The 25,370-nt window shown below is 46.3% G+C and overlaps 32 non-coding genes across 32 annotated transcripts; 5 read left to right on the top strand and 27 right to left on the bottom strand.

The window, feature by feature from the left end:
* Positions 1-182: 182 nt before the first annotated feature.
* Positions 183-321, bottom strand: LOC141286321 (U4 spliceosomal RNA). The gene has a single exon (XR_012339250.1). It is a non-coding gene; the product is annotated as a U4 spliceosomal RNA (small nuclear RNA).
* Positions 322-903: 582 nt separating this feature from the next.
* On the bottom strand, positions 904-977 carry trnan-guu (transfer RNA asparagine (anticodon GUU)). Its single transcript has one exon. It is a non-coding gene; the product is annotated as a tRNA-Asn (tRNA).
* Positions 978-1,168: 191 nt separating this feature from the next.
* trnak-cuu (transfer RNA lysine (anticodon CUU)) lies at positions 1,169-1,241 on the bottom strand. The gene has a single exon. It is a non-coding gene; the product is annotated as a tRNA-Lys (tRNA).
* Positions 1,242-2,472: 1,231 nt separating this feature from the next.
* Positions 2,473-2,688, bottom strand: LOC141347525 (small nucleolar RNA U3). The gene has a single exon (XR_012357375.1). It is a non-coding gene; the product is annotated as a small nucleolar RNA U3 (small nucleolar RNA).
* Positions 2,689-3,661: 973 nt separating this feature from the next.
* Positions 3,662-3,802, bottom strand: LOC141284681 (U4 spliceosomal RNA). The gene has a single exon (XR_012338471.1). It is a non-coding gene; the product is annotated as a U4 spliceosomal RNA (small nuclear RNA).
* Positions 3,803-4,292: 490 nt separating this feature from the next.
* Positions 4,293-4,374, top strand: trnas-gcu (transfer RNA serine (anticodon GCU)). Its single transcript has one exon. It is a non-coding gene; the product is annotated as a tRNA-Ser (tRNA).
* Positions 4,375-4,863: 489 nt separating this feature from the next.
* LOC141286332 (U4 spliceosomal RNA) lies at positions 4,864-5,002 on the bottom strand. Its single transcript, XR_012339251.1, has one exon. It is a non-coding gene; the product is annotated as a U4 spliceosomal RNA (small nuclear RNA).
* Positions 5,003-5,584: 582 nt separating this feature from the next.
* On the bottom strand, positions 5,585-5,658 carry trnan-guu (transfer RNA asparagine (anticodon GUU)). Its single transcript has one exon. It is a non-coding gene; the product is annotated as a tRNA-Asn (tRNA).
* Positions 5,659-5,849: 191 nt separating this feature from the next.
* Positions 5,850-5,922, bottom strand: trnak-cuu (transfer RNA lysine (anticodon CUU)). Its single transcript has one exon. It is a non-coding gene; the product is annotated as a tRNA-Lys (tRNA).
* A 1,230-nt stretch (positions 5,923-7,152) lies between these two features.
* LOC141347531 (small nucleolar RNA U3) lies at positions 7,153-7,368 on the bottom strand. Its single transcript, XR_012357376.1, has one exon. It is a non-coding gene; the product is annotated as a small nucleolar RNA U3 (small nucleolar RNA).
* A 973-nt stretch (positions 7,369-8,341) lies between these two features.
* On the bottom strand, positions 8,342-8,482 carry LOC141284685 (U4 spliceosomal RNA). Its single transcript, XR_012338472.1, has one exon. It is a non-coding gene; the product is annotated as a U4 spliceosomal RNA (small nuclear RNA).
* A 490-nt stretch (positions 8,483-8,972) lies between these two features.
* On the top strand, positions 8,973-9,054 carry trnas-gcu (transfer RNA serine (anticodon GCU)). The gene has a single exon. It is a non-coding gene; the product is annotated as a tRNA-Ser (tRNA).
* Positions 9,055-9,543: 489 nt separating this feature from the next.
* On the bottom strand, positions 9,544-9,682 carry LOC141286343 (U4 spliceosomal RNA). The gene has a single exon (XR_012339252.1). It is a non-coding gene; the product is annotated as a U4 spliceosomal RNA (small nuclear RNA).
* Positions 9,683-10,264: 582 nt separating this feature from the next.
* On the bottom strand, positions 10,265-10,338 carry trnan-guu (transfer RNA asparagine (anticodon GUU)). Its single transcript has one exon. It is a non-coding gene; the product is annotated as a tRNA-Asn (tRNA).
* Positions 10,339-10,529: 191 nt separating this feature from the next.
* Positions 10,530-10,602, bottom strand: trnak-cuu (transfer RNA lysine (anticodon CUU)). The gene has a single exon. It is a non-coding gene; the product is annotated as a tRNA-Lys (tRNA).
* Positions 10,603-11,833: 1,231 nt separating this feature from the next.
* Positions 11,834-12,049, bottom strand: LOC141347483 (small nucleolar RNA U3). Its single transcript, XR_012357366.1, has one exon. It is a non-coding gene; the product is annotated as a small nucleolar RNA U3 (small nucleolar RNA).
* Positions 12,050-12,852: 803 nt separating this feature from the next.
* On the top strand, positions 12,853-12,934 carry trnas-gcu (transfer RNA serine (anticodon GCU)). The gene has a single exon. It is a non-coding gene; the product is annotated as a tRNA-Ser (tRNA).
* Positions 12,935-13,423: 489 nt separating this feature from the next.
* Positions 13,424-13,562, bottom strand: LOC141286354 (U4 spliceosomal RNA). The gene has a single exon (XR_012339253.1). It is a non-coding gene; the product is annotated as a U4 spliceosomal RNA (small nuclear RNA).
* Positions 13,563-14,144: 582 nt separating this feature from the next.
* On the bottom strand, positions 14,145-14,218 carry trnan-guu (transfer RNA asparagine (anticodon GUU)). Its single transcript has one exon. It is a non-coding gene; the product is annotated as a tRNA-Asn (tRNA).
* A 191-nt stretch (positions 14,219-14,409) lies between these two features.
* trnak-cuu (transfer RNA lysine (anticodon CUU)) lies at positions 14,410-14,482 on the bottom strand. The gene has a single exon. It is a non-coding gene; the product is annotated as a tRNA-Lys (tRNA).
* Positions 14,483-15,713: 1,231 nt separating this feature from the next.
* LOC141347490 (small nucleolar RNA U3) lies at positions 15,714-15,929 on the bottom strand. The gene has a single exon (XR_012357368.1). It is a non-coding gene; the product is annotated as a small nucleolar RNA U3 (small nucleolar RNA).
* Positions 15,930-16,902: 973 nt separating this feature from the next.
* Positions 16,903-17,043, bottom strand: LOC141284690 (U4 spliceosomal RNA). The gene has a single exon (XR_012338473.1). It is a non-coding gene; the product is annotated as a U4 spliceosomal RNA (small nuclear RNA).
* A 490-nt stretch (positions 17,044-17,533) lies between these two features.
* trnas-gcu (transfer RNA serine (anticodon GCU)) lies at positions 17,534-17,615 on the top strand. Its single transcript has one exon. It is a non-coding gene; the product is annotated as a tRNA-Ser (tRNA).
* A 489-nt stretch (positions 17,616-18,104) lies between these two features.
* LOC141286365 (U4 spliceosomal RNA) lies at positions 18,105-18,243 on the bottom strand. Its single transcript, XR_012339254.1, has one exon. It is a non-coding gene; the product is annotated as a U4 spliceosomal RNA (small nuclear RNA).
* Positions 18,244-18,825: 582 nt separating this feature from the next.
* trnan-guu (transfer RNA asparagine (anticodon GUU)) lies at positions 18,826-18,899 on the bottom strand. The gene has a single exon. It is a non-coding gene; the product is annotated as a tRNA-Asn (tRNA).
* Positions 18,900-19,090: 191 nt separating this feature from the next.
* trnak-cuu (transfer RNA lysine (anticodon CUU)) lies at positions 19,091-19,163 on the bottom strand. The gene has a single exon. It is a non-coding gene; the product is annotated as a tRNA-Lys (tRNA).
* Positions 19,164-20,392: 1,229 nt separating this feature from the next.
* Positions 20,393-20,608, bottom strand: LOC141347419 (small nucleolar RNA U3). Its single transcript, XR_012357349.1, has one exon. It is a non-coding gene; the product is annotated as a small nucleolar RNA U3 (small nucleolar RNA).
* A 974-nt stretch (positions 20,609-21,582) lies between these two features.
* LOC141284697 (U4 spliceosomal RNA) lies at positions 21,583-21,723 on the bottom strand. Its single transcript, XR_012338474.1, has one exon. It is a non-coding gene; the product is annotated as a U4 spliceosomal RNA (small nuclear RNA).
* Positions 21,724-22,213: 490 nt separating this feature from the next.
* Positions 22,214-22,295, top strand: trnas-gcu (transfer RNA serine (anticodon GCU)). Its single transcript has one exon. It is a non-coding gene; the product is annotated as a tRNA-Ser (tRNA).
* Positions 22,296-22,784: 489 nt separating this feature from the next.
* LOC141286376 (U4 spliceosomal RNA) lies at positions 22,785-22,923 on the bottom strand. The gene has a single exon (XR_012339255.1). It is a non-coding gene; the product is annotated as a U4 spliceosomal RNA (small nuclear RNA).
* A 582-nt stretch (positions 22,924-23,505) lies between these two features.
* trnan-guu (transfer RNA asparagine (anticodon GUU)) lies at positions 23,506-23,579 on the bottom strand. The gene has a single exon. It is a non-coding gene; the product is annotated as a tRNA-Asn (tRNA).
* A 1,494-nt stretch (positions 23,580-25,073) lies between these two features.
* LOC141347539 (small nucleolar RNA U3) lies at positions 25,074-25,289 on the bottom strand. Its single transcript, XR_012357377.1, has one exon. It is a non-coding gene; the product is annotated as a small nucleolar RNA U3 (small nucleolar RNA).
* Between the last annotated feature and the right edge of the window lie 81 nt (positions 25,290-25,370).

Below are 25,370 nucleotides of genomic sequence, written 5' to 3' on the forward strand. Positions count from 1 at the left end.
GGTAGCGGTGAGCTGTGATTGTGCTGTAGTTTAATGATACCTGCAGCGAAGTCTTGAGAGCATATTGACAAAACAACAAATCTTCTGGCTCCGGCACGCTATGATCTGTAGACACCTCTTTGACGAGGACCAACAACCAGCCACTCTAACAAAACGAAGCAAAACTTTGTTTTTCAAGAAGCGTCCAGAGAGACCGGCAAAAACTGAGAAGCTGACTGTATTTCAAATCATCCAGATGGGATATCGGGGAAAGTTTACAACCAGCAATGATCACACCTCAGATAAACCACACAAGCTACAACATTGCCTCTGCGATAGAATACCGGTGACGGTCGTGACCTTTTCTTGCAGCTACGTGGATGTGATCCGACAAGGTGATAGCAAGCTGGATGAGCCCCAGAGACAGATCATCAGTGAAGACCTCTTCACCTAGACGGCCATCGACGCAAGACTGTGAAAACCAGATCCTCTCCAATCTGACACTGTGGCAACATGGAACTTTTGCATCTACATTAATATTAGTCTGTTTGTTCTTATTCTGAGGTCACCGTAGCCGCCATATCCATTCTGTATTCCGATTAGATGGTCACTGCAGTCCCCCGGATCCAGTCCGTACCAAGAGCAGATGGTGGATCAGCACCTTCAGCCGAATGTCAGCGGATACCATGTCAACTAGATGAGCCCCAGAGACAGATCATCAGTAAAGAATGAATCCACATGCCACAGCAAACTCGAGCTGGTGAAAATGTTCACCAAACACCCGCCGCTGACTTCTTTTAAAAGAAGCCAGCTTATTGAAGGTGCACAGGATAAACGCCCTGAGAAAGCTGTGCCTCACAACCCTAAGAATGGCATAGGCGTTAGTGGACACCTGACGCGCGTGCAAAACACCGGCATTTCACACGTCCCTGGGTGGGCTCGAACCACCAACCTTTCGGTTAACAGCCGAACGCGCTAACCGATTGCGCCACAGAGACAGACATTGCGCATCGGCTGCCGCGGGATCACGGTTGTAAAAGCAAGGGTTAGGGTTAGGGATTAGAATCGCACGTACTAACAGGCTGTTTTGAAAGATGTTTCCGGAGCTCGCAAAATCCACTTAGCCTGTGCGGAGAACGGGCACGCTGGAGCCCGCCACCCTGTTGGGAAGAAAGAGCGCCAACAGAGCCGCCCAACGTGGGGCTCGAACCCACGACCCTGAGATTAAGAGTCTCATGCTCTACCGACTGAGCTAGCCGGGCTGGTTGTGGTCTCCTTCACCGGGTCGGACGCAGTTTTCATCGGCTCCCAAATGACACAGGCGAAACGGAGGCTCTCGCGTTGTGCAAGACTGTCGAGCCGTCCCGTGGGTAGTGCTTAGAGCAGGCTTAGAGTTTTCTTCTGTCAGTTTTGACCCAATCTGTTATTGGGAAGCGCAGTTTGACCCAGCAGTGCGGGCCAACAACATGTTCTGTCTTGCCGCGTGAAGGCGGTTCAATGCTTTGGTCAGCGTATGGTTGAGATGTGATTTTCCACCAATTTGGGGCACCTTTCTTATGGAAATCAAGGATAAATCTATATAAGGATAAGGATAAATCTTCTATATTTCGGTGGTCTTTTGCAAACACTAGATTTATATGTCAGTTCCAACATAACACCGACTGTTACGCAACAGTCCCGGGATCGTTAATAGTTACGCCTCCAACATTTGCATCGCCCAATCATCGGTAACGTCAGTACATCAGTAAAACAAGGCAAGCCACTGAAGGGACACGGTTAGCTTAATGCTAGCGCTAGCCTGTTACATTGCAGTACAAAAGATATCACTTACCACATAAACAGAGAGATGACTGTGCTGATGATGGTGAATGATGGAGAAATAACTGCGCTGATGATGGCGAATGATTTACAGATCCAGAGTATCACCGAGAAGCAGCTGAACTTGTGTGGTAAGAAGCGCTCCCTCTGCATTATAACTTTACACAGAGCACATGGATCACAGTAATGAGACTAAAATGTCTGCGATACAAAACGGCAGATTCAACAAACCACATATTAAAAGCCGCTAGAGCTCCTAATTAAATAAATATTTTTATCAATGTGCCAGCTATAGAGATGAGCAGCTCTGTGAAACAGCCAATCGGAGCAGAGCTCATTAATATTCATGAAGCTTCCAAAAAAGGCAATAACAGAGCATTTCATTCTAGGGACAAATCCTAGGGTTGTAAATGGTCCTGTAAAACCGTTTCTGGAGATTGTTTGCCCTTTCCTATGCCATATACCTTCTATGCAGATATCAAAGAACAAATTAAAATATTCTCTCAATGCATTTTATGGCAACTTTAAGTTGATAGAACCAGCTGACATCTTATCCTGACATTCTGAATATCAAGGATGGTGACACCCACCAACAAAAATGTAAAAAAAAAAAAAAAAAAATCTCAATCATAACGACTCATAAGATTTTTAATCTGATATTTACATTTTTCAGAGACCACTCTGACCATACTCTCTTCTTCTATGCTGCTTAAATGCCACACAGAACGTTCATCAATGGTGTGGAGCATATGAAATTAACCATTACTCCACACCCGATTCACGCTCAGAAAAGAGTATCAAAGCTCATCATCGTAGTTTGGGAGACACTACACTTTTGAAACACATTTCCTAGTTAGAAACTATAGAAATGATCCCTGAAAGTATAGTCTTGACCTCCATTTTGCAAAACCAGCTTAGGCGAGTTCTGACACTTTGAGTCTCAGAGATGGTTACAACCTAACAACAGAGATGAGAAAAGTTACATTTGAAACATCATTAGAGTCCTAAAATTTTGTTTGTAATTTTAGTTGGATGCAGTTTTCATTGGCCCCCAAATTACACAGGCGAAACTGAGGCTCTCGCGTTGTGCGAGACTGTCAACCCGTCCCGTGGGTAGGGCTTAAAGCAGGCTTAGAGATTTCTTCTGTCAGTTTTGACCCAATCTGTTTTTGGGAAGCGCAGTTTGACCCAGCAGTGCGGGCCAACAACATGTTCTGTTTTGCCGCGTGAAGGCGGTTTAATGCTTTGGACAGCGTATGGTTGAGATGTGATTTTCCACCAATTTGGGGCACCTTTCTTATGGAAATCAAGGATGATTTCATGGGAAATGGCAAACTGGTGTAGCGTTTGGCTAATAAGCTAAAGCTACAAAGTATGTACCGGTGCCCCGTCGTCCGAGCAGAATCCACATTCGGCCGTAATCGGAGGTTACTACTAACGTTCGATTGTGTCTCATAGGGAGTTTGGCGTAGGGCCTCAGTGGAAAACAGGCCCTCGGCGGCTGAAACAAAAGACGAAGAATGCATCCACATGCACATGAATCAGGAATGTTAAATAAAGAAACCCCGCCGGATGACGAGGTGGTCCAGTGGTTAAGGCGGTGGAAGGCTAATACATTGTGCTCGACACGCATTCGAAGCTTTAGCGCCTCTGAGAGGCCACCGGACCAGACAGGCCCAACATGTTTACGATGGGTAACGGTGAGCTGTAATTGCATTGCAGTTTAACGATACTTGTCTTGAGAACATATTGACAAAACAACAAACCTTCTGGCTCTGGCGCACTATCATCAGCAGACCGTTTTTTTGGCGAGGAAAAAAAACCCTAAACGAAACAAGGCTATATTTCTCAACAAAACTCTAAGCCTCCAGAGAGACTAGCAAAAATTGCCAAAGATAACTGTATTTCAAGTCATCCTGGCGGGGTATTGGGTAAAGTTTTCAACCAGCAATGATCGCGCCTCGGACAAACCTCATAGGCTACAATATTGCCTCTGCGAAAGAATGCAGGCGACGGTCGTGACCTTTTTCTGCACCTACGTGGATGTGAACCGACAAGGTGGTAGCAAGCTTTAAACTGCCGCACAAACAGTCTCCTGCCACGGGTTGCTGCACCGTGTTTCTACGGAACAGATTAGAGGTGTGTAAAAGACGGCTCATTCACTATTCCCTCTGTGCTCAAAACAGCCAGCTGAAAGCACGGCAGCAGCAGCTGAAAAGGTCCGCAGCATGGCCTATCTCGGTCAGCAAGGGGACGGGGTGGCCGAGTGGTTAAGGCGATGGACTGCTAATCCATTTTGCTCTGTGCAATGGTTGGAATCCATTCTTGTCGTTCGGTTCCTTTAGCACTGGACCTTAATCCGGGTCCTGGGGACCCCATGCTAAACTTTTTGTGTGTCCTCCTTATCTAACACACTCAGTTCAGTTCTTTGAGTTCTCTACTAATGAACTGATGATCTGAATCAGGAGTGCTAAATAAAAAATGTCACGTAAAATGACGAGGTGGCCGAGTGGTTAAGGCGATGGACTGCTAATCCATTGTGCTCTGCACGCGTGGGTTCGAATCCCATCCTCGTCGCTCGGCTCCTTTAGCAGTAATCCTCGTCCTGGGGACCCCACTCTGCGCTTTTTGTGTCTTCCTTATCTGACACACTCAGTTCAGTTCACTGAGTGCTCTACTAATGAGCCGATGGTCTGAATCGGGAGTGTTAAATAAAAGGACCACGGAAAGTGACGGGGTGGTCGAGTGGTTAAGGCGATGCAAGGCTAATCCGTTGTGCTAGGCTCACCTTGGTTTGTGTGGGTTTGAATCCCGTCCTCTTCATTTGATGATTTAGCACCACTGAGAGCCCACCAGAACAGACAGGCCCAACCTGTTTACGATGGGTAGCGGTGAGCTGTGATTGTGCTGTAGTTTAATGATACCTGCAGCGAAGTCTTGAGAGCATATTGACAAAACAACAAATCTTCTGGCTCCGGCACGCTATGATCTGTAGACACCTCTTTGACGAGGACCAACAACCAGCCACTCTAACAAAACGAAGCAAAACTTTGTTTTTCAAGAAGCGTCCAGAGAGACCGGCAAAAACTGAGAAGCTGACTGTATTTCAAATCATCCAGATGGGATATCGGGGAAAGTTTACAACCAGCAATGATCACACCTCAGATAAACCACACAAGCTACAACATTGCCTCTGCGATAGAATACCGGTGACGGTCGTGACCTTTTCTTGCAGCTACGTGGATGTGATCCGACAAGGTGATAGCAAGCTGGATGAGCCCCAGAGACAGATCATCAGTGAAGACCTCTTCACCTAGACGGCCATCGACGCAAGACTGTGAAAACCAGATCCTCTCCAATCTGACACTGTGGCAACATGGAACTTTTGCATCTACATTAATATTAGTCTGTTTGTTCTTATTCTGAGGTCACCGTAGCCGCCATATCCATTCTGTATTCCGATTAGATGGTCACTGCAGTCCCCCGGATCCAGTCCGTACCAAGAGCAGATGGTGGATCAGCACCTTCAGCCGAATGTCAGCGGATACCATGTCAACTAGATGAGCCCCAGAGACAGATCATCAGTAAAGAATGAATCCACATGCCACAGCAAACTCGAGCTGGTGAAAATGTTCACCAAACACCCGCCGCTGACTTCTTTTAAAAGAAGCCAGCTTATTGAAGGTGCACAGGATAAACGCCCTGAGAAAGCTGTGCCTCACAACCCTAAGAATGGCATAGGCGTTAGTGGACACCTGACGCGCGTGCAAAACACCGGCATTTCACACGTCCCTGGGTGGGCTCGAACCACCAACCTTTCGGTTAACAGCCGAACGCGCTAACCGATTGCGCCACAGAGACAGACATTGCGCATCGGCTGCCGCGGGATCACGGTTGTAAAAGCAAGGGTTAGGGTTAGGGATTAGAATCGCACGTACTAACAGGCTGTTTTGAAAGATGTTTCCGGAGCTCGCAAAATCCACTTAGCCTGTGCGGAGAACGGGCACGCTGGAGCCCGCCACCCTGTTGGGAAGAAAGAGCGCCAACAGAGCCGCCCAACGTGGGGCTCGAACCCACGACCCTGAGATTAAGAGTCTCATGCTCTACCGACTGAGCTAGCCGGGCTGGTTGTGGTCTCCTTCACCGGGTCGGACGCAGTTTTCATCGGCTCCCAAATGACACAGGCGAAACGGAGGCTCTCGCGTTGTGCAAGACTGTCGAGCCGTCCCGTGGGTAGTGCTTAGAGCAGGCTTAGAGTTTTCTTCTGTCAGTTTTGACCCAATCTGTTATTGGGAAGCGCAGTTTGACCCAGCAGTGCGGGCCAACAACATGTTCTGTCTTGCCGCGTGAAGGCGGTTCAATGCTTTGGTCAGCGTATGGTTGAGATGTGATTTTCCACCAATTTGGGGCACCTTTCTTATGGAAATCAAGGATAAATCTATATAAGGATAAGGATAAATCTTCTATATTTCGATGGTCTTTTGCAAACACTAGATTTATATGTCAGTTCCAACATAACACCGACTGTTACGCAACAGTCCCGGGATCGTTAATAGTTACGCCTCCAACATTTGCATCGCCCAATCATCGGTAACGTCAGTACATCAGTAAAACAAGGCAAGCCACTGAAGGGACACGGTTAGCTTAATGCTAGCGCTAGCCTGTTACATTGCAGTACAAAAGATATCACTTACCACATAAACAGAGAGATGACTGTGCTGATGATGGTGAATGATGGAGAAATAACTGCGCTGATGATGGCGAATGATTTACAGATCCAGAGTATCACCGAGAAGCAGCTGAACTTGTGTGGTAAGAAGCGCTCCCTCTGCATTATAACTTTACACAGAGCACATGGATCACAGTAATGAGACTAAAATGTCTGCGATACAAAACGGCAGATTCAACAAACCACATATTAAAAGCCGCTAGAGCTCCTAATTAAATAAATATTTTTATCAATGTGCCAGCTATAGAGATGAGCAGCTCTGTGAAACAGCCAATCGGAGCAGAGCTCATTAATATTCATGAAGCTTCCAAAAAAGGCAATAACAGAGCATTTCATTCTAGGGACAAATCCTAGGGTTGTAAATGGTCCTGTAAAACCGTTTCTGGAGATTGTTTGCCCTTTCCTATGCCATATACCTTCTATGCAGATATCAAAGAACAAATTAAAATATTCTCTCAATGCATTTTATGGCAACTTTAAGTTGATAGAACCAGCTGACATCTTATCCTGACATTCTGAATATCAAGGATGGTGACACCCACCAACAAAAATGTAAAAAAAAAAAAAAAAAATCTCAATCATAACGACTCATAAGATTTTTAATCTGATATTTACATTTTTCAGAGACCACTCTGACCATACTCTCTTCTTCTATGCTGCTTAAATGCCACACAGAACGTTCATCAATGGTGTGGAGCATATGAAATTAACCATTACTCCACACCCGATTCACGCTCAGAAAAGAGTATCAAAGCTCATCATCGTAGTTTGGGAGACACTACACTTTTGAAACACATTTCCTAGTTAGAAACTATAGAAATGATCCCTGAAAGTATAGTCTTGACCTCCATTTTGCAAAACCAGCTTAGGCGAGTTCTGACACTTTGAGTCTCAGAGATGGTTACAACCTAACAACAGAGATGAGAAAAGTTACATTTGAAACATCATTAGAGTCCTAAAATTTTGTTTGTAATTTTAGTTGGATGCAGTTTTCATTGGCCCCCAAATTACACAGGCGAAACTGAGGCTCTCGCGTTGTGCGAGACTGTCAACCCGTCCCGTGGGTAGGGCTTAAAGCAGGCTTAGAGATTTCTTCTGTCAGTTTTGACCCAATCTGTTTTTGGGAAGCGCAGTTTGACCCAGCAGTGCGGGCCAACAACATGTTCTGTTTTGCCGCGTGAAGGCGGTTTAATGCTTTGGACAGCGTATGGTTGAGATGTGATTTTCCACCAATTTGGGGCACCTTTCTTATGGAAATCAAGGATGATTTCATGGGAAATGGCAAACTGGTGTAGCGTTTGGCTAATAAGCTAAAGCTACAAAGTATGTACCGGTGCCCCGTCGTCCGAGCAGAATCCACATTCGGCCGTAATCGGAGGTTACTACTAACGTTCGATTGTGTCTCATAGGGAGTTTGGCGTAGGGCCTCAGTGGAAAACAGGCCCTCGGCGGCTGAAACAAAAGACGAAGAATGCATCCACATGCACATGAATCAGGAATGTTAAATAAAGAAACCCCGCCGGATGACGAGGTGGTCCAGTGGTTAAGGCGGTGGAAGGCTAATACATTGTGCTCGACACGCATTCGAAGCTTTAGCGCCTCTGAGAGGCCACCGGACCAGACAGGCCCAACATGTTTACGATGGGTAACGGTGAGCTGTAATTGCATTGCAGTTTAACGATACTTGTCTTGAGAACATATTGACAAAACAACAAACCTTCTGGCTCTGGCGCACTATCATCAGCAGACCGTTTTTTTGGCGAGGAAAAAAAACCCTAAACGAAACAAGGCTATATTTCTCAACAAAACTCTAAGCCTCCAGAGAGACTAGCAAAAATTGCCAAAGATAACTGTATTTCAAGTCATCCTGGCGGGGTATTGGGTAAAGTTTTCAACCAGCAATGATCGCGCCTCGGACAAACCTCATAGGCTACAATATTGCCTCTGCGAAAGAATGCAGGCGACGGTCGTGACCTTTTTCTGCACCTACGTGGATGTGAACCGACAAGGTGGTAGCAAGCTTTAAACTGCCGCACAAACAGTCTCCTGCCACGGGTTGCTGCACCGTGTTTCTACGGAACAGATTAGAGGTGTGTAAAAGACGGCTCATTCACTATTCTCTCTGTGCTCAAAACAGCCAGCTGAAAGCACGGCAGCAGCAGCTGAAAAGGTCCGCAGCATGGCCTATCTCGGTCAGCAAGGGGACGGGGTGGCCGAGTGGTTAAGGCGATGGACTGCTAATCCATTTTGCTCTGTGCAATGGTTGGAATCCATTCTTGTCGTTCGGTTCCTTTAGCACTGGACCTTAATCCTGGTCCTAGGGACCCCATGCTAAACTTTTTGTGTGTCCTCCTTATCTAACACACTCAGTTCAGTTCTTTGAGTTCTCTACTAATGAACTGATGATCTGAATCAGGAGTGCTAAATAAAAAATGTCACGTAAAATGACGAGGTGGCCGAGTGGTTAAGGCGATGGACTGCTAATCCATTGTGCTCTGCACGCGTGGGTTCGAATCCCATCCTCGTCGTTCGCCTCCTTTAGCAGTAATCCTCGTCCTGGGGACCCCACTCTGCGCTTTTTGTGTCTTCCTTATCTGACACACTCAGTTCAGTTCACTGAGTGCTCTACTAATGAGCCGATGGTCTGAATCGGGAGTGTTAAATAAAAGGACCACGGAAAGTGACGGGGTGGTCGAGTGGTTAAGGCGATGCAAGGCTAATCCGTTGTGCTAGGCTCACCTTGGTTTGTGTGGGTTTGAATCCCGTCCTCTTCATTTGATGATTTAGCACCACTGAGAGCCCACCAGAACAGACAGGCCCAACCTGTTTACGATGGGTAGCGGTGAGCTGTGATTGTGCTGTAGTTTAATGATACCTGCAGCGAAGTCTTGAGAGCATATTGACAAAACAACTAATCTTCTGGCTCCGGCACGCTATGATCTGTAGACACCTCTTTGACGAGGACCAACAACCAGCCACTCTAACAAAACGAAGCAAAACTTTGTTTTTCAAGAAGCGTCCAGAGAGACCGGCAAAAACTGAGAAGCTGACTGTATTTCAAATCATCCAGATGGGATATCGGGGAAAGTTTACAACCAGCAATGATCACACCTCAGATAAACCACACAAGCTACAACATTGCCTCTGCGATAGAATACCGGTGACGGTCGTGACCTTTTCTTGCAGCTACGTGGATGTGATCCGACAAGGTGATAGCAAGCTGGATGAGCCCCAGAGACAGATCATCAGTGAAGACCTCTTCACCTAGACGGCCATCGACGCAAGACTGTGAAAACCAGATCCTCTCCAATCTGACACTGTGGCAACATGGAACTTTTGCATCTACATTAATATTAGTCTGTTTGTTCTTATTCTGAGGTCACCGTAGCCGCCATATCCATTCTGTATTCCGATTAGATGGTCACTGCAGTCCCCCGGATCCAGTCCGTACCAAGAGCAGATGGTGGATCAGCACCTTCAGCCGAATGTCAGCGGATACCATGTCAACTAGATGAGCCCCAGAGACAGATCATCAGTAAAGAATGAATCCACATGCCACAGCAAACTCGAGCTGGTGAAAATGTTCACCAAACACCCGCCGCTGACTTCTTTTAAAAGAAGCCAGCTTATTGAAGGTGCACAGGATAAACGCCCTGAGAAAGCTGTGCCTCGCAACCCTAAGAATGGCATAGGCGTTAGTGGACACCTGACGCGCGTGCAGAACACCGGCATTTCACACGTCCCTGGGTGGGCTCGAACCACCAACCTTTCGGTTAACAGCCGAACGCGCTAACCGATTGCGCCACAGAGACAGACATTGCGCATCGGCTGCCGCGGGATCACGGTTGTAAAAGCAAGGGTTAGGGTTAGGGATTAGAATCGCACGTACTAACAGGCTGTTTTGAAAGATGTTTCCGGAGCTCGCAAAATCCACTTAGCCTGTGCGGAGAACGGGCACGCTGGAGCCCGCCACCCTGTTGGGAAGAAAGAGCGCCAACAGAGCCGCCCAACGTGGGGCTCGAACCCACGACCCTGAGATTAAGAGTCTCATGCTCTACCGACTGAGCTAGCCGGGCTGGTTGTGGTCTCCTTCACCGGGTCGGACGCAGTTTTCATCGGCTCCCAAATGACACAGGCGAAACGGAGGCTCTCGCGTTGTGCAAGACTGTCGAGCCGTCCCGTGGGTAGTGCTTAGAGCAGGCTTAGAGTTTTCTTCTGTCAGTTTTGACCCAATCTGTTATTGGGAAGCGCAGTTTGACCCAGCAGTGCGGGCCAACAACATGTTCTGTCTTGCCGCGTGAAGGCGGTTCAATGCTTTGGTCAGCGTATGGTTGAGATGTGATTTTCCACCAATTTGGGGCACCTTTCTTATGGAAATCAAGGATAAATCTATATAAGGATAAGGATAAATCTTCTATATTTCGGTGGTCTTTTGCAAACACTAGATTTATATGTCAGTTCCAACATAACACCGACTGTTACGCAACAGTCCCGGGATCGTTAATAGTTACGCCTCCAACATTTGCATCGCCCAATCATCGGTAACGTCAGTACATCAGTAAAACAAGGCAAGCCACTGAAGGGACACGGTTAGCTTAATGCTAGCGCTAGCCTGTTACATTGCAGTACAAAAGATATCACTTACCACATAAACAGAGAGATGACTGTGCTGATGATGGTGAATGATGGAGAAATAACTGCGCTGATGATGGCGAATGATTTACAGATCCAGAGTATCACCGAGAAGCAGCTGAACTTGTGTGGTAAGAAGCGCTCCCTCTGCATTATAACTTTACACAGAGCACATGGATCACAGTAATGAGACTAAAATGTCTGCGATACAAAACGGCAGATTCAACAAACCACATATTAAAAGCCGCTAGAGCTCCTAATTAAATAAATATTTTTTATCAATGTGCCAGCTATAGAGATGAGCAGCTCTGTGAAACAGCCAATCGGAGCAGAGCTCATTAATATTCATGAAGCTTCCAAAAAAGGCAATAACAGAGCATTTCATTCTAGGGACAAATCCTAGGGTTGTAAATGGTCCTGTAAAACCGTTTCTGGAGATTGTTTGCCCTTTCCTATGCCATATACCTTCTATGCAGATATCAAAGAACAAATTAAAATATTCTCTCAATGCATTTTATGGCAACTTTAAGTTGATAGAACCAGCTGACATCTTATCCTGACATTCTGAATATCAAGGATGGTGACACCCACCAACAAAAATGTAAAAAAAAAAAAAAAAAATCTCAATCATAACGACTCATAAGATTTTTAATCTGATATTTACATTTTTCAGAGACCACTCTGACCATACTCTCTTCTTCTATGCTGCTTAAATGCCACACAGAACGTTCATCAATGGTGTGGAGCATATGAAATAAACCATTACTCCACACCCGATTCACGCTCAGAAAAGAGCATCAAAGCTCATCATCGTAGTTTGGGAGACACTACACTTTTGAAACACATTTCCTAGTTAGAAACTATAGAAATGATCCCTGAAAGTATAGTCTTGACCTCCATTTTGCAAAACCAGCTTAGGCGAGTTCTGACACTTTGAGTCTCAGAGATGGTTACAACCTAACAACAGAGATGAGAAAAGTTACATTTGAAACATCATTAGAGTCCTAAAATTTTGTTTGTAATTTTAGTTGGATGCAGTTTTCATTGGCCCCCAAATTACACAGGCGAAACTGAGGCTCTCGCGTTGTGCGAGACTGTCAACCCGTCCCGTGGGTAGGGCTTAAAGCAGGCTTAGAGATTTCTTCTGTCAGTTTTGACCCAATCTGTTTTTGGGAAGCGCAGTTTGACCCAGCAGTGCGGGCCAACAACATGTTCTGTTTTGCCGCGTGAAGGCGGTTTAATGCTTTGGACAGCGTACGGTCGTGACCTTTTTCTGCACCTACGTGGATGTGAACCGACAAGGTGGTAGCAAGCTTTAAACTGCCGCACAAACAGTCTCCTGCCACGGGTTGCTGCACCGTGTTTCTACGGAACAGATTAGAGGTGTGTAAAAGACGGCTCATTCACTATTCCCTCTGTGCTCAAAACAGCCAGCTGAAAGCACGGCAGCAGCAGCTGAAAAGGTCCGCAGCATGGCCTATCTCGGTCAGCAAGGGGACGGGGTGGCCGAGTGGTTAAGGCGATGGACTGCTAATCCATTTTGCTCTGTGCAATGGTTGGAATCCATTCTTGTCGTTCGGTTCCTTTAGCACTGGACCTTAATCCTGGTCCTAGGGACCCCATGCTAAACTTTTTGTGTGTCCTCCTTATCTATCAGGAATCAGGAGTGCTAAATAAAAAATGTCACGTAAAATGACGAGGTGGCCGAGTGGTTAAGGCGATGGACTGCTAATCCATTGTGCTCTGCACGCGTGGGTTCGAATCCCATCCTCGTCGTTCGCCTCCTTTAGCAGTAATCCTCGTCCTGGGGACCCCACTCTGCGCTTTTTGTGTCTTCCTTATCTGACACACTCAGTTCAGTTCACTGAGTGCTCTACTAATGAGCCGATGGTCTGAATCGGGAGTGTTAAATAAAAGGACCACGGAAAGTGACGGGGTGGTCGAGTGGTTAAGGCGATGCAAGGCTAATCCGTTGTGCTAGGCTCACCTTGGTTTGTGTGGGTTTGAATCCCGTCCTCTTCATTTGATGATTTAGCACCACTGAGAGCCCACCAGAACAGACAGGCCCAACCTGTTTACGATGGGTAGCGGTGAGCTGTGATTGTGCTGTAGTTTAATGATACCTGCAGCGAAGTCTTGAGAGCATATTGACAAAACAACTAATCTTCTGGCTCCGGCACGCTATGATCTGTAGACACCTCTTTGACGAGGACCAACAACCAGCCACTCTAACAAAACGAAGCAAAACTTTGTTTTTCAAGAAGCGTCCAGAGAGACCGGCAAAAACTGAGAAGCTGACTGTATTTCAAATCATCCAGATGGGATATCGGGGAAAGTTTACAACCAGCAATGATCACACCTCAGATAAACCACACAAGCTACAACATTGCCTCTGCGATAGAATACCGGTGACGGTCGTGACCTTTTCTTGCAGCTACGTGGATGTGATCCGACAAGGTGATAGCAAGCTGGATGAGCCCCAGAGACAGATCATCAGTGAAGACCTCTTCACCTAGACGGCCATCGACGCAAGACTGTGAAAACCAGATCCTCTCCAATCTGACACTGTGGCAACATGGAACTTTTGCATCTACATTAATATTAGTCTGTTTGTTCTTATTCTGAGGTCACCGTAGCCGCCATATCCATTCTGTATTCCGATTAGATGGTCACTGCAGTCCCCCGGATCCAGTCCGTACCAAGAGCAGATGGTGGATCAGCACCTTCAGCCGAATGTCAGCGGATACCATGTCAACTAGATGAGCCCCAGAGACAGATCATCAGTAAAGAATGAATCCACATGCCACAGCAAACTCGAGCTGGTGAAAATGTTCACCAAACACCCGCCGCTGACTTCTTTTAAAAGAAGCCAGCTTATTGAAGGTGCACAGGATAAACGCCCTGAGAAAGCTGTGCCTCGCAACCCTAAGAATGGCATAGGCGTTAGTGGACACCTGACGCGCGTGCAAAACACCGGCATTTCACACGTCCCTGGGTGGGCTCGAACCACCAACCTTTCGGTTAACAGCCGAACGCGCTAACCGATTGCGCCACAGAGACAGACATTGCGCATCGGCTGCCGCGGGATCACGGTTGTAAAAGCAAGGGTTAGGGTTAGGGATTAGAATCGCACGTACTAACAGGCTGTTTTGAAAGATGTTTCCGGAGCTCGCAAAATCCACTTAGCCTGTGCGGAGAACGGGCACGCTGGAGCCCGCCACCCTGTTGGGAAGAAAGAGCGCCAACAGAGCCGCCCAACGTGGGGCTCGAACCCACGACCCTGAGATTAAGAGTCTCATGCTCTACCGACTGAGCTAGCCGGGCTGGTTGTGGTCTCCTTCACCGGGTCGGACGCAGTTTTCATCGGCTCCCAAATGACACAGGCGAAACGGAGGCTCTCGCGTTGTGCAAGACTGTCGAGCCGTCCCGTGGGTAGTGCTTAGAGCAGGCTTAGAGTTTTCTTCTGTCAGTTTTGACCCAATCTGTTATTGGGAAGCGCAGTTTGACCCAGCAGTGCGGGCCAACAACATGTTCTGTCTTGCCGCGTGAAGGCGGTTCAATGCTTTGGTCAGCGTATGGTTGAGATGTGATTTTCCACCAATTTGGGGCACCTTTCTTATGGAAATCAAGGATAAATCTATATAAGGATAAGGATAAATCTTCTATATTTCGGTGGTCTTTTGCAAACACTAGATTTATATGTCAGTTCCAACATAACACCGACTGTTACGCAACAGTCCCGGGATCGTTAATAGTTACGCCTCCAACATTTGCATCGCCCAATCATCGGTAACGTCAGTACATCAGTAAAACAAGGCAAGCCACTGAAGGGACACGGTTAGCTTAATGCTAGCGCTAGCCTGTTACATTGCAGTACAAAAGATATCACTTACCACATAAACAGAGAGATGACTGTGCTGATGATGGTGAATGATGGAGAAATAACTGCGCTGATGATGGCGAATGATTTACAGATCCAGAGTATCACCGAGAAGCAGCTGAACTTGTGTGGTAAGAAGCGCTCCCTCTGCATTATAACTTTACACAGAGCACATGGATCACAGTAATGAGACTAAAATGTCTGCGATACAAAACGGCAGATTCAACAAACCACATATTAAAAGCCGCTAGAGCTCCTAATTAAATAAATATTTTTTATCAATGTGCCAGCTATAGAGATGAGCAGCTCTGTGAAACAGCCAATCGGAGCAGAGCTCATTAATATTCATGAAGCTTCCAAAAAAGGCAATAACAGAGCATTTCATTCTAGGGACAAATCCTAGGGTTGTAAATGGTCCTGTAAAACCGTTTCTGGAGATTGTTTGCCCTTTCCTATGCCATATACCTTCTATGCAGATATCAAAGAACAAATTAAAATATTCTCTCAATGCATTTTATGGCAACTTTAAGTTGATAGAACCAGCTGACATCTTATCCTGACATTCTGAATATCAAGGATGGTGACACCCACCAACAAAAATGTAAAAAAAAAAAAAAAAAATCTCAATCATAACGACTCATAAGATTTTTAATCTGATATTTACATTTTTCAGAGACCACTCTGACCATACTCTCTTCTTCTATGCTGCTTAAATGCCACACAGAACGTTCATCAATGGTGTGGAGCATATGAAATAAACCATTACTCCACACCCGATTCACGCTCAGAAAAGAGCATCAAAGCTCATCATCGTAGTTTGGGAGACACTACACTTTTGAAACACATTTCCTAGTTAGAAACTATAGAAATGATCCCTGAAAGTATAGTCTTGACCTCCATTTTGCAAAACCAGCTTAGGCGAGTTCTGACACTTTGAGTCTCAGAGATGGTTACAACCTAACAACAGAGATGAGAAAAGTTACATTTGAAACATCATTAGAGTCCTAAAATTTTGTTTGTAATTTTAGTTGGATGCAGTTTTCATTGGCCCCCAAATTACACAGGCGAAACTGAGGCTCTCGCGTTGTGCGAGACTGTCAACCCGTCCCGTGGGTAGGGCTTAAAGCAGGCTTAGAGATTTCTTCTGTCAGTTTTGACCCAATCTGTTTTTGGGAAGCGCAGTTTGACCCAGCAGTGCGGGCCAACAACATGTTCTGTTTTGCCGCGTGAAGGCGGTTTAATGCTTTGGACAGCGTATGGTTGAGATGTGATTTTCCACCAATTTGGGGCACCTTTCTTATGGAAATCAAGGATGATTTCATGGGAAATGGCAAACTGGTGTAGCGTTTGGCTAATAAGCTAAAGCTACAAAGGATGTACCGGTGCCCCGTCGTCCGAGCAGAATCCACATTCGGCCGTAATCGGAGGTTACTACTAACGTTCGATTGTGTCTCATAGGGAGTTTGGCGCAGGGCCTCAGTGGAAAACAGGCCCTCGGCGGCTGAAACAAAAGACGAAGAATGCATCCACATGCACATGAATCAGGAATGTTAAATAAAGAAACCCCGCCGGATGACGAAGTGGTCCAGTGGTTAAGGCGGTGGAAGGCTAATACATTGTGCTCGACACGCATTCGAAGCTTTAGCGCCACTGAGAGGTCACCGGACCAGACAGGCCCAACATGTTTACGATGGGTAACGGTGAGCTGTAATTGCGTTGCAGTTTAACGATACTTGTCTTGAGAACATATTGACAAAACAACAAACCTTCTGGCTCTGGCGCACTATCATCAGCAGACCGTTTTTTTGGCGAGGAAAAAAAACCCTAAACGAAACAAGGCTATATTTCTCAACAAAACTCTAAGCCTCCAGAGAGACTAGCAAAAATTGCCAAAGATAACTGTATTTCAAGTCATCCTGGCGGGGTATTGGGTAAAGTTTTCAACCAGCAATGATCGCGCCTCGGACAAACCTCATAGGCTACAATATTGCCTCTGCGAAAGAATGCAGGCGACGGTCGTGACCTTTTTCTGCACCTACGTGGATGTGAACCGACAAGGTGGTAGCAAGCTTTAAACTGCCGCACAAACAGTCTCCTGCCACGGGTTGCTGCACCGTGTTTCTACGGAACAGATTAGAGGTGTGTAAAAGACGGCTCATTCACTATTCCCTCTGTGCTCAAAACAGCCAGCTGAAAGCACGGCAGCAGCAGCTGAAAAGGTCCGCAGCATGGCCTATCTCGGTCAGCAAGGGGACGGGGTGGCCGAGTGGTTAAGGCGATGGACTGCTAATCCATTTTGCTCTGTGCAATGGTTGGAATCCATTCTTGTCGTTCGGTTCCTTTAGCACTGGACCTTAATCCTGGTCCTAGGGACCCCATGCTAAACTTTTTGTGTGTCCTCCTTATCTAACACACTCAGTTCAGTTCTTTGAGTTCTCTACTAATGAACTGATGATCTGAATCAGGAGTGCTAAATAAAAAATGTCACGTAAAATGACGAGGTGGCCGAGTGGTTAAGGCGATGGACTGCTAATCCATTGTGCTCTGCACGCGTGGGTTCGAATCCCATCCTCGTCGTTCGCCTCCTTTAGCAGTAATCCTCGTCCTGGGGACCCCACTCTGCGCTTTTTGTGTCTTCCTTATCTGACACACTCAGTTCAGTTCACTGAGTGCTCTACTAATGAGCCGATGGTCTGAATCGGGAGTGTTAAATAAAAGGACCACGGAAAGTGACGGGGTGGTCGAGTGGTTAAGGCGATGCAAGGCTAATCCGTTGTGCTAGGCTCACCTTGGTTTGTGTGGGTTTGAATCCCGTCCTCTTCATTTGATGATTTAGCACCACTGAGAGCCCACCAGAACAGACAGGCCCAACCTGTTTACGATGGGTAGCGGTGAGCTGTGATTGTGCTGTAGTTTAATGATACCTGCAGCGAAGTCTTGAGAGCATATTGACAAAACAACTAATCTTCTGGCTCCGGCACGCTATGATCTGTAGACACCTCTTTGACGAGGACCAACAACCAGCCACTCTAACAAAACGAAGCAAAACTTTGTTTTTCAAGAAGCGTCCAGAGAGACCGGCAAAAACTGAGAAGCTGACTGTATTTCAAATCATCCAGATGGGATATCGGGGAAAGTTTACAACCAGCAATGATCACACCTCAGATAAACCACACAAGCTACAACATTGCCTCTGCGATAGAATACCGGTGACGGTCGTGACCTTTTCTTGCAGCTACGTGGATGTGATCCGACAAGGTGATAGCAAGCTGGATGAGCCCCAGAGACAGATCATCAGTGAAGACCTCTTCACCTAGACGGCCATCGACGCAAGACTGTGAAAACCAGATCCTCTCCAATCTGACACTGTGGCAACATGGAACTTTTGCATCTACATTAATATTAGTCTGTTTGTTCTTATTCTGAGGTCACCGTAGCCGCCATATCCATTCTGTATTCCGATTAGATGGTCACTGCAGTCCCCCGGATCCAGTCCGTACCAAGAGCAGATGGTGGATCAGCACCTTCAGCCGAATGTCAGCGGATACCATGTCAACTAGATGAGCCCCAGAGACAGATCATCAGTAAAGAATGAATCCACATGCCACAGCAAACTCGAGCTGGTGAAAATGTTCACCAAACACCCGCCGCTGACTTCTTTTAAAAGAAGCCAGCTTATTGAAGGTGCACAGGATAAACGCCCTGAGAAAGCTGTGCCTCGCAACCCTAAGAATGGCATAGGCGTTAGTGGACACCTGACGCGCGTGCAAAACACCGGCATTTCACACGTCCCTGGGTGGGCTCGAACCACCAACCTTTCGGTTAACAGCCGAACGCGCTAACCGATTGCGCCACAGAGACAGACATTGCGCATCGGCTGCCGCGGGATCACGGTTGTAAAAGCAAGGGTTAGGGTTAGGGATTAGAATCGCACGTACTAACAGGCTGTTTTGAAAGATGTTTCCGGAGCTCGCAAAATCCACTTAGCCTGTGCGGAGAACGGGCACGCTGGAGCCCGCCACCCTGTTGGGAAGAAAGAGCGCCAACAGAGCCGCCCAACGTGGGGCTCGAACCCACGACCCTGAGATTAAGAGTCTCATGCTCTACCGACTGAGCTAGCCGGGCTGGTTGTGGTCTCCTTCACCGGGTCGGACGCAGTTTTCATCGGCTCCCAAATGACACAGGCGAAACGGAGGCTCTCGCGTTGTGCAAGACTGTCGAGCCGTCCCGTGGGTAGTGCTTAGAGCAGGCTTAGAGTTTTCTTCTGTCAGTTTTGACCCAATCTGTTATTGGGAAGCGCAGTTTGACCCAGCAGTGCGGGCCAACAACATGTTCTGTCTTGCCGCGTGAAGGCGGTTCAATGCTTTGGTCAGCGTATGGTTGAGATGTGATTTTCCACCAATTTGGGGCACCTTTCTTATGGAAATCAAGGATAAATCTATATAAGGATAAGGATAAATCTTCTATATTTCGGTGGTCTTTTGCAAACACTAGATTTATATGTCAGTTCCAACATAACACCGACTGTTACGCAACAGTCCCGGGATCGTTAATAGTTACGCCTCCAACATTTGCATCGCCCAATCATCGGTAACGTCAGTACATCAGTAAAACAAGGCAAGCCACTGAAGGGACACGGTTAGCTTAATGCTAGCGCTAGCCTGTTACATTGCAGTACAAAAGATATCACTTACCACATAAACAGAGAGATGACTGTGCTGATGATGGTGAATGATGGAGAAATAACTGCGCTGATGATGGCGAATGATTTACAGATCCAGAGTATCACCGAGAAGCAGCTGAACTTGTGTGGTAAGAAGCGCTCCCTCTGCATTATAACTTTACACAGAGCACATGGATCACAGTAATGAGACTAAAATGTCTGCGATACAAAACGGCAGATTCAACAAACCACATATTAAAAGCCGCTAGAGCTCCTAATTAAATAAATATTTTTATCAATGTGCCAGCTATAGAGATGAGCAGCTCTGTGAAACAGCCAATCGGAGCAGAGCTCATTAATATTCATGAAGCTTCCAAAAAAGGCAATAACAGAGCATTTCATTCTAGGGACAAATCCTAGGGTTGTAAATGGTCCTGTAAAACCGTTTCTGGAGATTGTTTGCCCTTTCCTATGCCATATACCTTCTATGCAGATATCAAAGAACAAATTAAAATATTCTCTCAATGCATTTTATGGCAACTTTAAGTTGATAGAACCAGCTGACATCTTATCCTGACATTCTGAATATCAAGGATGGTGACACCCACCAACAAAAATGTAAAAAAAAAAAAAAAAATCTCAATCATAACGACTCATAAGATTTTTAATCTGATATTTACATTTTTCAGAGACCACTCTGACCATACTCTCTTCTTCTATGCTGCTTAAATGCCACACAGAACGTTCATCAATGGTGTGGAGCATATGAAATAAACCATTACTCCACACCCGATTCACGCTCAGAAAAGAGTATCAAAGCTCATCATCGTAGTTTGGGAGACACTACACTTTTGAAACACATTTCCTAGTTAGAAACTATAGAAATGATCCCTGAAAGTATAGTCTTGACCTCCATTTTGCAAAACCAGCTTAGGCGAGTTCTGACACTTTGAGTCTCAGAGATGGTTACAACCTAACAACAGAGATGAGAAAAGTTACATTTGAAACATCATTAGAGTCCTAAAATTTTGTTTGTAATTTTAGTTGGATGCAGTTTTCATTGGCCCCCAAATTACACAGGCGAAACTGAGGCTCTCGCGTTGTGCGAGACTGTCAACCCGTCCCGTGGGTAGGGCTTAAAGCAGGCTTAGAGATTTCTTCTGTCAGTTTTGACCCAATCTGTTTTTGGGAAGCGCAGTTTGACCCAGCAGTGCGGGCCAACAACATGTTCTGTTTTGCCGCGTGAAGGCGGTTTAATGCTTTGGACAGCGTATGGTTGAGATGTGATTTTCCACCAATTTGGGGCACCTTTCTTATGGAAATCAAGGATGATTTCATGGGAAATGGCAAACTGGTGTAGCGTTTGGCTAATAAGCTAAAGCTACAAAGGATGTACCGGTGCCCCGTCATCCGAGCAGAATCCACATTCGGCCGTAATCGGAGGTTACTACTAACGTTCGATTGTGTCTCATAGGGAGTTTGGCGCAGGGCCTCAGTGGAAAACAGGCCCTCGGCGGCTGAAACAAAAGACGAAGAATGCATCCACATGCACATGAATCAGGAATGTTAAATAAAGAAACCCCGCCGGATGACGAGGTGGTCCAGTGGTTAAGGCGGTGGAAGGCTAATACATTGTGCTCGACACGCATTCGAAGCTTTAGCGCCACTGAGAGGCCACCGGACCAGACAGGCCCAACATGTTTACGATGGGTAACGGTGAGCTGTAATTGCGTTGCAGTTTAACGATACTTGTCTTGAGAACATATTGACAAAACAACAAACCTTCTGGCTCTGGCGCACTATCATCAGCAGACCGTTTTTTTGGCGAGGAAAAAAAAACCCTAAACGAAACAAGGCTATATTTCTCAACAAAACTCTAAGCCTCCAGAGAGACTAGCAAAAATTGCCAAAGATAACTGTATTTCAAGTCATCCTGGCGGGGTATTGGGTAAAGTTTTCAACCAGCAATGATCGCGCCTCGGACAAACCTCATAGGCTACAATATTGCCTCTGCGAAAGAATGCAGGCGACGGTCGTGACCTTTTTCTGCACCTACGTGGATGTGAACCGACAAGGTGGTAGCAAGCTTTAAACTGCCGCACAAACAGTCTCCTGCCACGGGTTGCTGCACCGTGTTTCTACGGAACAGATTAGAGGTGTGTAAAAGACGGCTCATTCACTATTCCCTCTGTGCTCAAAACAGCCAGCTGAAAGCACGGCAGCAGCAGCTGAAAAGGTCCGCAGCATGGCCTATCTCGGTCAGCAAGGGGACGGGGTGGCCGAGTGGTTAAGGCGATGGACTGCTAATCCATTTTGCTCTGTGCAATGGTTGGAATCCATTCTTGTCGTTCGGTTCCTTTAGCACTGGACCTTAATCCGGGTCCTGGGGACCCCATGCTAAACTTTTTGTGTGTCCTCCTTATCTAACACACTCAGTTCAGTTCTTTGAGTTCTCTACTAATGAACTGATGATCTGAATCAGGAGTGCTAAATAAAAAATGTCATGTAAAATGACGAGGTGGCCGAGTGGTTAAGGCGATGGACTGCTAATCCATTGTGCTCTGCACGCGTGGGTTCGAATCCCATCCTCGTCGTTCGGCTCCTTTAGCAGTAATCCTCGTCCTGGGGACCCCACTCTGCGCTTTTTGTGTCTTCCTTATCTGACACACTCAGTTCAGTTCACTGAGTGCTCTACTAATGAGCCGATGGTCTGAATCGGGAGTGTTAAATAAAAGGACCACGGAAAGTGACGGGGTGGTCGAGTGGTTAAGGCGATGCAAGGCTAATCCGTTGTGCTAGGCTCACCTTGGTTTGTGTGGGTTTGAATCCCGTCCTCTTCATTTGATGATTTAGCACCACTGAGAGCCCACCAGAACAGACAGGCCCAACCTGTTTACGATGGGTAGCGGTGAGCTGTGATTGTGCTGTAGTTTAATGATACCTGCAGCGAAGTCTTGAGAGCATATTGACAAAACAACAAATCCTCTGGCTCCGGCACGCTATGATCTGTAGACACCTCTTTGACGAGGACCAACAACCAGCCACTCTAACAAAACGAAGCAAAACTTTGTTTTTCAAGAAGCGTCCAGAGAGACCGGCAAAAACTGAGAAGCTGACTGTATTTCAAATCATCCAGATGGGATATCGGGGAAAGTTTACAACCAGCAATGATCACACCTCAGATAAACCACACAAGCTACAACATTGCCTCTGCGATAGAATACCGGTGACGGTCGTGACCTTTTCTTGCAGCTACGTGGATGTGATCCGACAAGGTGATAGCAAGCTGGATGAGCCCCAGAGACAGATCATCAGTGAAGACCTCTTCACCTAGACGGCCATCGACGCAAGACTGTGAAAACCAGATCCTCTCCAATCTGACACTGTGGCAACATGGAACTTTTGCATCTACATTAAAATTAGTCTGTTTGTTCTTATTCTGAGGTCACCGTAGCCGCCATATCCATTCTGTATTCCGATTAGATGGTCACTGCAGTCCCCCGGATCCAGTCCGTACCAAGAGCAGATGGTGGATCAGCACCTTCAGCCGAATGTCAGCGGATACCATGTCAACTAGATGAGCCCCAGAGACAGATCATCAGTAAAGAATGAATCCACATGCCACAGCAAACTCGAGCTGGTGAAAATGTTCACCAAACACCCGCCGCTGACTTCTTTTAAAAGAAGCCAGCTTATTGAAGGTGCACAGGATAAACGCCCTGAGAAAGCTGTGCCTCGCAACCCTAAGAATGGCATAGGCGTTAGTGGACACCTGACGCGCGTGCAAAACACCGGCATTTCACACGTCCCTGGGTGGGCTCAAACCACCAACCTTTCGGTTAACAGCCGAACGCGCTAACCGATTGCGCCACAGAGACAGACATTGCGCATCGGCTGCCGCGGGATCACGGTTGTAAAAGCAAGGGTTAGGGTTAAGGATTAGAATCGCACGTACTAACAGGCTGTTTTGAAAGATGTTTCCGGAGCTCGCAAAATCCACTTAGCCTGTGCGGAGAATGGGCACGCTGGAGCCCGCCACCCTGTTGGGAAGAAAGAGCGCCAACAGAGCCGCCCAACGTGGGGCTCGAACTCACGACCCTGAGATTAAGAGTCTCATGCTCTACCGACTGAGCTAGCCGGGCTGGTTGTGGTCTCCTTCACCGGGTCGGACGCAGTTTTCATCGGCTCCCAAATGACACAGGCGAAACGGAGGCTCTCGCGTTGTGCAAGACTGTCGAGCCGTCCCGTGGGTAGTGCTTAGAGCAGGCTTAGAGTTTTCTTCTGTCAGTTTTGACCCAATCTGTTATTGGGAAGCGCAGTTTGACCCAGCAGTGCGGGCCAACAACATGTTCTGTCTTGCCGCGTGAAGGCGGTTCAATGCTTTGGTCAGCGTATGGTTGAGATGTGATTTTCCACCAATTTGGGGCACCTTTCTTATGGAAATCAAGGATAAATCTATATAAGGATAAGGATAAATCTTCTATATTTCGGTGGTCTTTTGCAAACACTAGATTTATATGTCAGTTCCAACATAACACCGACTGTTACGCAACAGTCCCGGGATCGTTAATAGTTACGCCTCCAACATTTGCATCGCCCAATCATCGGTAACGTCAGTACATCAGTAAAACAAGGCAAGCCACTGAAGGGACACGGTTAGCTTAATGCTAGCGCTAGCCTGTTACATTGCAGTACAAAAGATATCACTTACCACATAAACAGAGAGATGACTGTGCTGATGATGGTGAATGATGGAGAAATAACTGCGCTGATGATGGCGAATGATTTACAGATCCAGAGTATCACCGAGAAGCAGCTGAACTTGTGTGGTAAGAAGCGCTCCCTCTGCATTATAACTTTACACAGAGCACATGGATCACAGTAATGAGACTAAAATGTCTGCGATACAAAACGGCAGATTCAACAAACCACATATTAAAAGCCGCTAGAGCTCCTAATTAAATAAATATTTTTATCAATGTGCCAGCTATAGAGATGAGCAGCTCTGTGAAACAGCCAATCGGAGCAGAGCTCATTAATATTCATGAAGCTTCCAAAAAAGGCAATAACAGAGCATTTCATTCTAGGGACAAATCCTAGGGTTGTAAATGGTCCTGTAAAACCGTTTCTGGAGATTGTTTGCCCTTTCCTATGCCATATACCTTCTATGCAGATATCAAAGAACAAATTAAAATATTCTCTCAATGCATTTTATGGCAACTTTAAGTTGATAGAACCAGCTGACATCTTATCCTGACATTCTGAATATCAAGGATGGTGACACCCACCAACAAAAATGTAAAAAAAAAAAAAAAAAATCTCAATCATAACGACTCATAAGATTTTTAATCTGATATTTACATTTTTCAGAGACCACTCTGACCATACTCTCTTCTTCTATGCTGCTTAAATGCCACACAGAACGTTCATCAATGGTGTGGAGCATATGAAATTAACCATTACTCCACACCCGATTCACGCTCAGAAAAGAGTATCAAAGCTCATCATCGTAGTTTGGGAGACACTACACTTTTGAAACACATTTCCTAGTTAGAAACTATAGAAATGATCCCTGAAAGTATAGTCTTGACCTCCATTTTGCAAAACCAGCTTAGGCGAGTTCTGACACTTTGAGTCTCAGAGATGGTTACAACCTAACAACAGAGATG

The sequence above is a fragment of the Garra rufa genome, chromosome 1 (genome assembly GCF_049309525.1).
Source record: "Garra rufa chromosome 1, GarRuf1.0, whole genome shotgun sequence".
Taxonomy (NCBI): domain Eukaryota; kingdom Metazoa; phylum Chordata; class Actinopteri; order Cypriniformes; family Cyprinidae; genus Garra; species Garra rufa.